This window comes from Archocentrus centrarchus, chromosome 12 (assembly GCF_007364275.1).
Source record: "Archocentrus centrarchus isolate MPI-CPG fArcCen1 chromosome 12, fArcCen1, whole genome shotgun sequence".
Lineage (NCBI taxonomy): Eukaryota > Metazoa > Chordata > Actinopteri > Cichliformes > Cichlidae > Archocentrus > Archocentrus centrarchus.
The window spans coordinates 1-11916 of record NC_044357.1 but is presented as its reverse complement, the minus strand read 5'-3'; the positions used below and the strand labels follow the sequence as shown (position 1 = coordinate 11916).

Sequence of the window (11916 nt, the reverse complement as noted above, 5' to 3'; positions counted from 1 at the left end):
TTTCTGTATATTTCTTGATTATACTAGACTATAATATTTTTATTTTTTATTTTAGAGAATTTGATTTTCTATTGCATGGCACTGAACAGGAGTGGCCCTCCTATCTCATTGTACATCCTGTATAATGACAATAAAAAGGCATTCTATTCTATACACACACACACACACACACACACACACACACACACACACACACACCACAATAAAATTTAAAATTAAGGACTTCAGTTCATCACAGTTTAATAAAACTTCCTCAAAATACAAAATAAGCTAATGCTGTTTTTTCCCCCATCCTTAGTGAATAAAAACATTCTGAAACAATTGTGATCATTAACCTGAAAAACGAAACAATTAAACAACCAAATAAACAAATAACTGTCATACTGAAACCTCTAGCATCTTAACATGTCACCATGCATGCAACTGATACATCAAAGCAGGATTACTGGTTGTTAATACAGTTATATTTGCTATTTAATGTCGCAGCCTACCTGGCTAGAAGTAAACACGAGTTTTAGAAATCATACATGATACAGATTATCACATACCAGGCAGTTGCAGACAGCTGAAATACAGTTTCACATGGGCATGAACCAAATGTCTAAACCTATTAGTAATTAATAAGCAGTGCAATTGACAGTTTTATAGGATAAAAGGAAAGGAAAACAAATCAAAGTGTTTAAGAAAGCAGGCACTATACTGAAATACTGACAAATAATTTACATAGAGCTAAAGGAGTTACTCTGTTTATTAATGACAATACTGCAGAACATTTTTTTCTTGCCACATGAGATTTGTGAAAAAGGGAAATCAGCAAAAATAAAACTGGTTTAATTGAGCTTTTCAAAATCTTTGACGCTACATCATATGTATTAACATGAAGGAGAAGCCATACAGAATACACAGACACCTTGTTAGAGTGAACTTAAGATCAATAATAAGAGCCCAACTGATACTGGCCTATCACAGATATGTATTGGTGTATTTTGTCCAATACACAGGAACATGAAACCTTTTTGATTATAGCCATGGAGATAAAATACACTTAATCTACAAGTGGTGTCATCACCTCACCAGTTCCAACTCCATTTGTTCACATCATAACTGAGTGGATGGTGCAGAATCAGGTGAACAACAACTGACCATTTATTTTCCCTTAAAAAAACAAAACAAAAAACTAAGTATCAAACAGCAACACTTGCACAAATAAAGGGCAGTTTCCAAAACTGCCTCATTCTAACAGTTCATATTTTATTTATTTATTTAGCATAATGTACTAGGCCATTGAATACCTTTCTATCTTCAAGATTCATATCCCATTCATTATGCTCCTGCACTTCTCTAAACACAGCAATTCTTAATCTATAATACAGGACATTTCCCACTGTGTCAGTTAGAAAGTGCAGCCATGACTTGGGACAGACACCTGAGAGCCTGCAAGGTTTTTCTCTAGACCATAGACATAATTGAGGAGACAAGAATAAGATCTTTTGGTCTGAAGTAGATATTGATTTTGTTGGAAACCTCTAAAAACAAAATGTCTTTTGAGGACAAATTTCCATCCTATACCTTTTCTATCATTAGGCTGCTATTATGCAGTATGAACCCAGCTTAAATGTTTCCATTCTTTCCACTTTGCCTTATATTTTTGCTGTTGAGTTACTGTCAGTGCGGTGCAAGGAATTTGAAGCACAGCGTAAAATGCTGAGTTTCATTAATTGAGTTACCTAAGGAAGCCTTTTACAATTTCTTGCCAACAACAACAAAAAAGAAGTTAAAAAACAAGTTACCTTGTCCTACAGGGGCAACCAAAATTCAAACTGACAATTTCAAGCTGGCTTATTTGGAAAAAAACAAAAAAACTAACTGCTAAATTAATAAACCATGAATTAACTTTTGGTTGAGGTACTTGTCTAATCCAATGACATACTAATAAGGAATGGTGCTGTAGACAAATGAAAACAAAATCAGGTGCAAATAACCAGTCCTGACTCTACTAGTGGCTCTGATTTGGTCTTTATTGTCATGACATGTCAATGTGGGTGGTTTAAAGAAAAACTACATAAACCAGATATCCTATAATAACCAGACCTGTTAAAAATGGCTGAATCAGCATTACATAGGATATATATGTGCTGTATGCACATCCTTTCACACATAACCAATGTACTTCAATAAAACTGTTTGCGACACATAACTGATGCAGCATCTATCTGTTCAACATAACACTGATGAAGGCAACTTAAAACTGTGATTATGGCTATGATACAAAAGGGCTAGGTATTAGGGCTTTTTGGTTAAAATGTGTCTGAGGTTTGCTGGATGTTACTCCTTCAGTGAAAAGATTATGTTATGCTTTCAGTGAAAATAACATGTTTCAATAAAATATCTCTATGCATAGTTATGCAAAGTAAGGTATTAGAATTTTGAACAGTAGAAAAACCTTGTTGTGAATACTCAGCCCAGTGGACATAAGCTGTGGCTGTGGTTCTATATGTCAGGCAAGCCACCTCAGAGAAAGAAGTGGCTAATTGAATAACTGTAGCAAACAGAAAGCACATTAAAATTCCCAAACACAAAATGCACTCACAGTCACATTAGCACACTACAGTAACATCTAGAAAACCATGAGAAACATTTCCCCATCGAGAAGACCAGCACAAGCTCAACAACAAAACTCTAAATCACAGTTTTCTTTTAGTTTTGTGACACATCAGGTGCCTTTGTGGTGATTTGTTTCAGAACAGAGCACATTATAAACAAGAAAAGCAATATTAAATATGCTTTGAGACTTAACTACCATGAAAAATAAAGTACCCCTATGATCTGTTTATCTTGTTTCTAACAAGTTCTTCTGATGGGGCAGGGTTATTTTTATCACTACAATATAACACATAACCATTCTTTTTTGAATGCATCTGAGACACTTCAATATCTCATTGAGCATAAAATGTCTTTTTTGTCCTAAAACCCAGCTCTGCAGTGTAGTGGTTTGAGCCTGACTGAATTCCATTGTTTTTCATTTCCTTTTCATTCCAACAGCATACAGAGAGCCTATAACATCTCTCAGAAGTTAGAAAATGTATCACACTTTTTTTTTGTCTTCTCATTTACAGGTTGAATATCACCGGTGTAGGCAGGTTTCTCAGTAGTTGTATGCAGTTCTCTCCTGCTGCTGTCTATAGAGATGAGGGATGCTTAGGCCTCAGAACTCAAAGAGGTCCGTGTTGGACTCGGAGGGAGGCGAGCTGCTGCACTATGCTCTGTACGGAAACTGTAATCATACTTACACAGGGAAAGTTACACATTATTACTTTTCAATATGGTCTGACAGAAATCATCCTATTCACTAAAATCACATTTTCATTAAGTCATTTGTAAAATAAAAGTGATGAATAACAATGACATACATTAACTCTATGGCCCACACTAGAGCACTTTAAAGAAGACAACATAATTCAACAAAGTAAGTTGTGTCAACTCACCTCCTTTTCAATCTCAGCCAGTGACTTAATTGTAATACCCATCAGATCCACCTGCTGGAGCTGTAGGGGGAGAGCAGGAATGCTGAGATGTGTGAACAAGTTTAACTTTAACTATGTTGTCAGTGTATGTTGTTAGTGTATGGCAGAAGTGCTGGCAGCTTTGTATTTTTACAAAGGCGACTTCTTTGAAGAGGCAAGTCACACGTTTTTTTCCTTTTTCTACATGCAGTCTGAACACTGATACAGTGCTTAAATTGACCTCCACACAGTTCAAGGTTTATGCCACAGTACTGGCAATTACCAAAATCATATTTTGTTTCTGTAATGGTTAATCTACCAGTATGCACAAGCTCTTTAATACAATTGATAGTTTAACTATTTTTAATGTTAAAATTGTTGCTATCCATGAATTTTTGATTTACTGTTTGACAAAAAAAAAAAAAAAAAAACTGGAAAAAAGATTAAGATGCCAAATTACAGTTGGATTTCATTTCAGTGGCTCAATGTTGTGCTTAATTTTACTATTTCTCAGAGATGTCAAGTGCCCCAGCTCAAAAATAAATTAAGTAATTTTAAGTTTCAAACAGGTTTTTGACAAATTTCTAAAATATTTTCTGCTTTCTTGTTTTTATGACCACTGGTCTAATAAATGTGTTAAGCTCTGTTCACTCTCACATCAGACAATGTAACCTGCTGTTTACATGTTTCGGGGGGATATTGTGGAGGTTTCAGTTTGAGAACTTGAGCAGAGGGATCAAACCACAACACTGGACACTGATACAGGATTAAATCTCAAGACTCAGTTCGGGCAACTTACATCAGATGAAGCACAGGCAAACTTCTCAGAGATCATAAAAGGCACCCCGTCCATTGCTGAAAGAAAAGTCAAAGAAATCTTACACAATTTCATCTTGTAAAGGAAATAAAGCACAAACAATGGAAACAGTATCACAAATTTCACGACCGGTTACTGTACCTAAGGTGTAAATGATTATCATCATATAATTACAGACTGACACATGAATTCCTCCTTTTGCTAAACAAAAGTTGAAACTGAGACAGTGATGCCCAACATTAACTAAGTCCAGTAATCTAATCTCTTCCCAAAAACTGCAACATGTGGAGCCGTCTCAGGTTGTAGAGGTAAATTGATGTACAACTCACTGGTTAATCTACTAGTTGCTTGTTATGCAAATATCTACCATTAATCATGGCAGCTAGCGAATGCATTTACAACATTAGCATGGTCAGATGACCGTGACGTTCAAACTGAGTATTAGAATGGGGAGGAAAATGTGTTCTAGATGCAGTAGGGTTGTGATGTTTGTTAGTTGTCAGACAGAGTGGTCTAAATATGTCAGAAAGTGCTCATCTACTGGGATGCACCAGCATACCACAACATCAACAAATCAAGATTTCATGATCAGAAAAACAAAGTGTCAAAATCCAATATCACTAGAATGCCTAAAACTAAAATAAATAAATCAAAGGATCAGTTATAATTAGTGACAATTTTGTCCAATGAGAAACTGTGCCAGACTTAGGTTACAGCAAATTTTCATAATCCCTGGGTAGAGACACAAAGTAAAAAATAACCAGTTTGAGTAAATAAAAAAGAAAAAGTCCAACCTACCTAAAACAATCAAAAGAAAAACAATATTAATTCCAGTTAAGGAGCATACCATCAGCAGTCCTCATTTTATCAATGTTAGAAAAGGTAAGTTAGTGCTAGTTTAGTACCACTGTTAGCTGCATTGTATCTCAGAGGTCAATGACTCCTTCAACCATGTCTTCAAAGTAAATTCAAATCCTTATAGCACTCTGATACATCAACATTCCATTTTAGTTAAGGCAAATTCCTGTTTTTGCTTCTGCTTATCCATAGCCATTCATATCCATACGCTACATGGCTGCCTATGATAGTTGAGTTGAGTGAACTAAGGATCCCAGTACACTTTCCGTATTGGTTGCTTTATGCGGCAACAGTGATGTTGCCACCCCTTCAACCTGGCTGCAACAGCAATAGCACAATGCCATTCCAAATATTGAGAAATGCCCAATGAAATGACACCAAAGCAGTGGCTTGCACCACTAGATGTAACATCACTTCTGTTGTATGGCAGTGTTCGCCAGGGTGAGAAATGCAAGAGTAATGGACCCATAAGACTTTTACTCTTATAGTGGAGATCAAAATGTAAAACAGTTCCCTCTAGTGGAAGCTCTTGAAATAACATGTTCTGCTGGACCACGTTAACGAACTGGTTAAGACCTCTGTCACACTACAAGAAAAATAGGTCAGCAACTTCATGCGACCACCATGTGGGTGACTTGGTCACCCAGATTGAGCATGTAGCACCTTCAGCCTCTGGACATCCAGTTTTAATTGCAAGATCTGATTCGGACCGACTGCAATCAGTCTCAGACAGTTTGCAATTAATCACCATCTAATTTATAAACAGCAGACAGATTGCTGATACTTCGCTATCAATCAGGTCACGATGCTGATGAGCAAATTATTTGCTACATCATTTAGTCTTCAATATAATGAATCACAAACCTTAAGTACTAAGGTTTGTGGCAGACACCTGATAGTGAACCGTTTCTTTGCGTTTGTTCGTTTCTTTCTTTCTTTTGTGTGTGTGTGTGTGTGTGTGTGTGTGTGTGTGTGGAAGCCGCACGTGATTGGTAGCATATGATCGTCTACACCAGGGGTCGGCAACCTGTAATACGTTAAGAGCCATTTGAACCCAGTTTCCATGGAAAATAAAACAGTGAGAGCTGCAAATACTAGCAGAAGCCAGTAGCGGCTATCGCAAGCTGGAAGCCGGTAGCGGCTACCGCGAGTGACGCATATATTGAGAAACTAAAATAAATAAAATGATTTTATTTGAATATTTCAAGATCACAATAATGTTCCAATTTAAAACTACAACAAAAATCGAACTGACAAAAACAGGCTCCACAGACAACCTGCACAGGCATATACGAATTGTTTATCCCTCAGTGCAAGTAGAACAACAAAACAGGGCAGGTCATCAGGCAGGAGAAACAGGAGCAACTCCTCAAATGCCCTTTTTTTTCCCTGATTTCCAATCTTTTGTTTTATAATTTGTATTTGGAGCACTCTATTATATGTTGAGTAAAGAAACATTTGATATAAGCCTAATGTATATTTTTACATTAGTAATTAATTTTACACTTTTTAAAAAAAACATTAAACTCTGAGGAGTCACTTGGGAGCCGAAAGAGCCGGCTCTTCTTTAGGAGTCGAGCCTAAAGAGCTGGCTCTCTGAAAAAGAGCTGGAATTCCCATCACTATCCTGTTGCTCTTTACTCAGTCCACTCTGGCCTTTTAGAGCAGAGTCCCACATATTCTTGCTCTGCAGTAACTGACATTTTACTGAAACAGAGCCAAAGTTAAGTAACCTTAATGCAGTGTCAGAGAAAGGGACAAGAATCCCAACGCAAGACAAATATAAAGAATGCATCTCTCTTTCCTTTTTGCAGTGAGTAGAACAGATTCCACCTGACAGATCCATAAATACTCTAAGCAAAGCATAAAAAAAAAAATGCTATTTCTTTATCAAATGTTTCTTGGAAAAATAGTGTTGTGTACACCTATATTACTGGATGTATAATTTACATATGTATATGTTTTATAGTCGTAAGACATGGGCAAACCACCAAACACAATGGCTTGAGTCTTTTATCAAGCATAATGACCATGTCATTCCAGGGCTGTACATTTACTTTATCAGGTGGCCGCACTGATACTAGCAAGCTAAATATTTCAGTAGCACAAAAATAATTAAGTAGTTCAGACAAGTGCAAAGTTTGATATGTTTTATGGTCAAAACATTTAATACTGGTCAAAAATGCATTTTTGTAGATTGACTGGCAATAGAACTGGTTCTTTAAAGAACATTCTGACATGAAAAAACCCTCACAAATCATGTAATGAACAAATTCACTTTTTAATCTCAACCTTAACAAAAAACCAAAACAACAAAAAAAAAAAAAAAAAAAAAAAACAGCCATTAAAATACACCTATTCAGTCTGAAACTGTGTTTGGCCAACAAAAACAAATCTAACTAGAAGCACTCAGAGAGTGCAAACCTCCGCCAAGGCCATAGGGTCACTGACGCTGTAATACGTGTATCTAAATACTGTGAAATAATCTTTCATCTTTCCCAGACAACAATATCCCCCTATCCCGCAATAGTGAAAAATCCTTAAAAAAATTCCTGGATCCAGATCGTGATCCGGATCACCGCCAAAATTTAATCACGTTTGTGATTGTGGGGTGGCTGCAGCTGTGAACAGCTGGTTAACACCCAGCTTGAGGCGGCTGATCAAAGGAACTTTGAATTACTGTAATTACGCAACCTATCGAAAAAATTCAAATGGTTTCTGAAAGCTGAGAAATTGCACTTCACAACATAGGGGATTACTATGGCGTTATTACAGTAATTGTTGCCGTTAGTCCGCAAAGTGTGGGACTTCTGAAGTACACTGAGTCGATTATGACATGTTCGGTAGTATAGGGCAATACCCACAATAATAAACTTCATCCATTAAAACATTGTACAGAGGACTTATGAATGATGAAGATATGAATCTGGCATTAGCTATGTTAGCTTGCCTCTATCTCATCCATTGTTGTGTTTTGTTTTGAGCCGCTTACAAATTATGTCAAGACACTACTGCCAGTATATCGACTCCACCCACACTGAGGTGGTCCTCAATTGCAATGGAAACACAACACAACTGTGGCAAGTCGTGCAGTCGAGTTGACCTGCGCTGAGCAGTTAATTATGGAAACGCGGCTATTTTACCCTCAAAACATGGAGCTGTTCGTTTTCTTTAAAACAAAGTGTGTCTCAACCCTGACAGATGTAAACATTTAAAACTGTGAGGATACGAGTAGAGGGAGTACCTTCCAACTCCTCCACAGATATCAATTGTAATTTTAAGGGAGGAGATTTTCTCAACACCAGGAAAGAGCCCCTTTTTAAAACTGTTCCCATTACCACATTTTTTTACCTCAGGAATAAAAACAAAACCAAACCAAACCAAAAACACCGTTGTGTAGTACAGGTCCTTGTGACTCTCACAGTTAAATTATTTTGATAGGTACTACGGTCTTTGATTTAGAAGTAGTTCGACAGGTGCAAAAGGCAAATTTAAGAGGAATTTGGCATAGATTAACTGCATTTTAGCAGTTGTTATAGAGCCTTGGGCAGTTATTTTCACTTGGTGGATTTAAGCGTATAGGAGCATTCTCACTGGCACTCTTACTTTTCTACTTTGAAGCTTTTAATAGTCGATTGTCATATTAATTCTTCCTAAGACTTTCTGCAGTTTAATTCTTCACTTTTAGGAGAAAAATGAAGCATTTCAGTTGCATTTCAGCAGTTTCAACAGGTTTCCCCAAATATTTCAGCAATTACAACAATTCAGCTCAAACGATTCAGCTGACAGTATTCACACTGCATTTTCTTCAGGAAATGCATTCTCAAGTGGGACTGTTATGGCTTCTGAAAGTAACAATATGTTAGGGTTAGTTAAATTAATATGCACAAGATTCCACGATTCCCAAACCAACATTTTCCTCTGCATACACTCAAAGAATTCAAACCATTTAACAGGTTTACTGCCATTTACTGGCAATCAAAAATTAAAAATCAAAATATAATTTTTTACCGAAATCAACAGGGCACCAAATACACGCACATACAATTTCAGCCCAGTATCTCAAATGGTCAAAGAAACCCCCCTGCCTCCACCTTGGTAAAACTGCTGCAAAAGTGGCCCCCTTGCACAAAAAAGTAAAGGAGACAGCCATGGTTTTGTCTGTATTCCTGTCAGTCATACCCTCTAGTGTACATAAATCAAATATCACTTAATGAGAAAGTTATGGCCTTGAAAAAAAAAAAATGTTGCTTTGGACGTGCTTTTATTTGAAGCAGTTAGGAAACCAAACCTATAAGATATTAACTTCTAAACATACTTTCAGGACATTTTTATGCCCTCACCACATCTTTCAGACCAGTCATTTTTTTTGGAAGAAGCCTATGAAAATTGGCCTGTAAGGTTACTTTCCCATTATTGTTTATACCATCTTCATCATCCAGGCTTGATTTATGCTTCAGCGGAAAACCTACTCCATAACTACGTCATAACCAGAAACCTTCCTGCATCCTATGCCATAACCATCACATACACCTAAGAAATGCAACTACAGGTCGGTTGATTGTGGTGTGCTCAGCACTGTTGGTTCCACCCGTGGGTTTTTGGCTACTATGCAAAGTATGTATGTATGTATTGAGAGCAGGGGTTCTGGGGATGAATATGAAATCCGTAAACATTGCCTAAGGTCAATGGCGACAGAGTGCAGAGGGATTTTCGAAGGGGGTCTGTCCACTTGCGTGGTGCAATCAGGAAGAAGGGAGTGAACATTGACTTTTCACACCTTTATTTGAGATTCAAAGGGTACACCAACTCACATGATTTTATATAATTGGAATAGGGCTGCAGCTATCCATTATTTTAGTAATCGAGTATTCTATCAATTATTCCATCGATTACGCGAGTAATCGCATAAAAAATACTTTCGTATTAACAGTTAACCTGCATATTTTAACTTCCGTACTGCAGTTTTCCCTTTGTGAAACAAACAGGGTGGATGGAGCAGCTACAAAGTTCTCTTTTCTTCACTTACTGATCAGGTGGTTGTTGAAGGACCTCCAGCTGTTTCCCAGTAAAGGTTTAATGGTGGTTACAGGGGGAAAAAAAGTTTCTTTTGGAAGCTTCTTTCCATCTGAGCTCGCTGTCTCTGGCACGGCTCTCCCTCTTTGCACTTGTGCAGACAGACTGCACGTAAAACAGCTGACTGCTGTTGTATTATCAGTGCTTACGTTGAAAAACCGGGGGCTGTAAGAGCGTAGTGTTTGTAGGATAATGCTTTGTATTCACAAGCATTATCCTAAACACGTTTCTACTGCAGGTGTATATTTAGTCACTTTGACAGGGAAGGGGTCCTTCCAGTACCAGACGATCACTAGTGCTAATGGCGGCACTCGCTAGTAAACTGCAGTTGAACTGGAAACTGAAGAAGAGAAAAAAATAACAGCTGAAATTCTCAGCACAGCTAACACAACACAAACACTGTAGAGAGCGGTGGAGGCATAGAAAAACATGCCAGCGATAATCATACCTGTTTTGTATTTAAAATACGGGAAATCTTCCGCTGCTGAAAATATAGGTCACTATATGACATCATGGCCTAATTTGCATAATTGTTCATTTGGATGTACTGTAGTTGCGATTGAGGCTGCAGGAGAGAGGAAAAACATCTTTGGAGAGACAAAATATATGTTAGATATGTTTAGAACTAAAAATAAACGTTATGAAATAACTTAATAAATTTAATGCTTTGCCTAGACCCACATTACATAGATCAAATTTAATGAAAACACTGTGGGGTGAGACTGCTAGCTACATTCAACCCTCCTCCTTTATCTGAGCCACTGTTGCCAACTTGTGTAAGAAAACTTGCTGCCGCTTGTCTCAAAGGTTGATAAAGGCCGAAGCGAGGACCGGGGATGGGAACAGAGGGAGCAGGTGGGCAGATTCGGTTTCAAGTGAGGTTCGGGGGTTGGAGGGTGGAGACAAAGTGAGGTCTGGGCGATGCCAAAGCATACGAAGGGACACAGTAAGAAGGCTTTATGTACACAAAACATGGTGACAGCGGAGGATTTCACTGTCGCTAGTCGCTTTACGGGGGGGGGGGGGGGGGGGGGTGAAGTTGGCAACACTGAGCCCAACTGAGGTTCAGATGTTTTTACGGGGTTGTTTCGGCTGTCGGCACTAACCTAATGATAACCTAGTGACCTCTTAAAGTGTCAAAGTGTCAGTGCCGCAGCGACGGAGGTTTTTTTTTTTTTTTTTTGTTTTGTTTTAAGAATCTAAGGGTTTTTTTTTTTTTTAAATGCCTGATACGCACTCCAGATCAGTAGGTGGCGGTAATGCAGCGCTAAGCTGGTTTGTCCATTAAACCCACAGGAAGAAAAAGAGGCAACTACGGAGAACTGTAATGGTGCTGTATTGGGTGAAACGCTCCATTTACACAGTAATACCTGAGCACTGCAGAGTTTAAACAAAGCATCAAATTTGTGTCGAGAATTTTTTATAATCGAATTATTCGAGTTACTCAATGAATCATTGCAGCTCTAAATTGGAAGGAGATTTTAATGCTCTTTTCATTCATTTAAAAAATTATTTTATGGGGCCAGGATTTTTTATGATAACGCTACCTGAAGTTTGCCCAATTTCACCCACTCACTGCGTGGAGATTAATTTCCAGCGCCATTATCCTGGACTTGCCAGTACCTAATTTAACATGTAAGCATATATCCACTTTAGCAAGCT

At 37.8% G+C, this 11916-nt stretch overlaps 1 long non-coding RNA gene across 1 annotated transcript; it reads right to left on the bottom strand.

Moving 5' to 3' along the window:
* Nucleotides 1-223: 223 nt before the first annotated feature.
* On the bottom strand, nucleotides 224-4364 carry LOC115789459 (uncharacterized). Its single transcript, XR_004020702.1, has 3 exons — nucleotides 4303-4364; nucleotides 3486-3545; nucleotides 224-3285 (listed from the first exon to the last, which is right to left on the bottom strand). It is a non-coding gene; the product is annotated as an uncharacterized LOC115789459 (long non-coding RNA).
* Between the last annotated feature and the right edge of the window lie 7552 nt (nucleotides 4365-11916).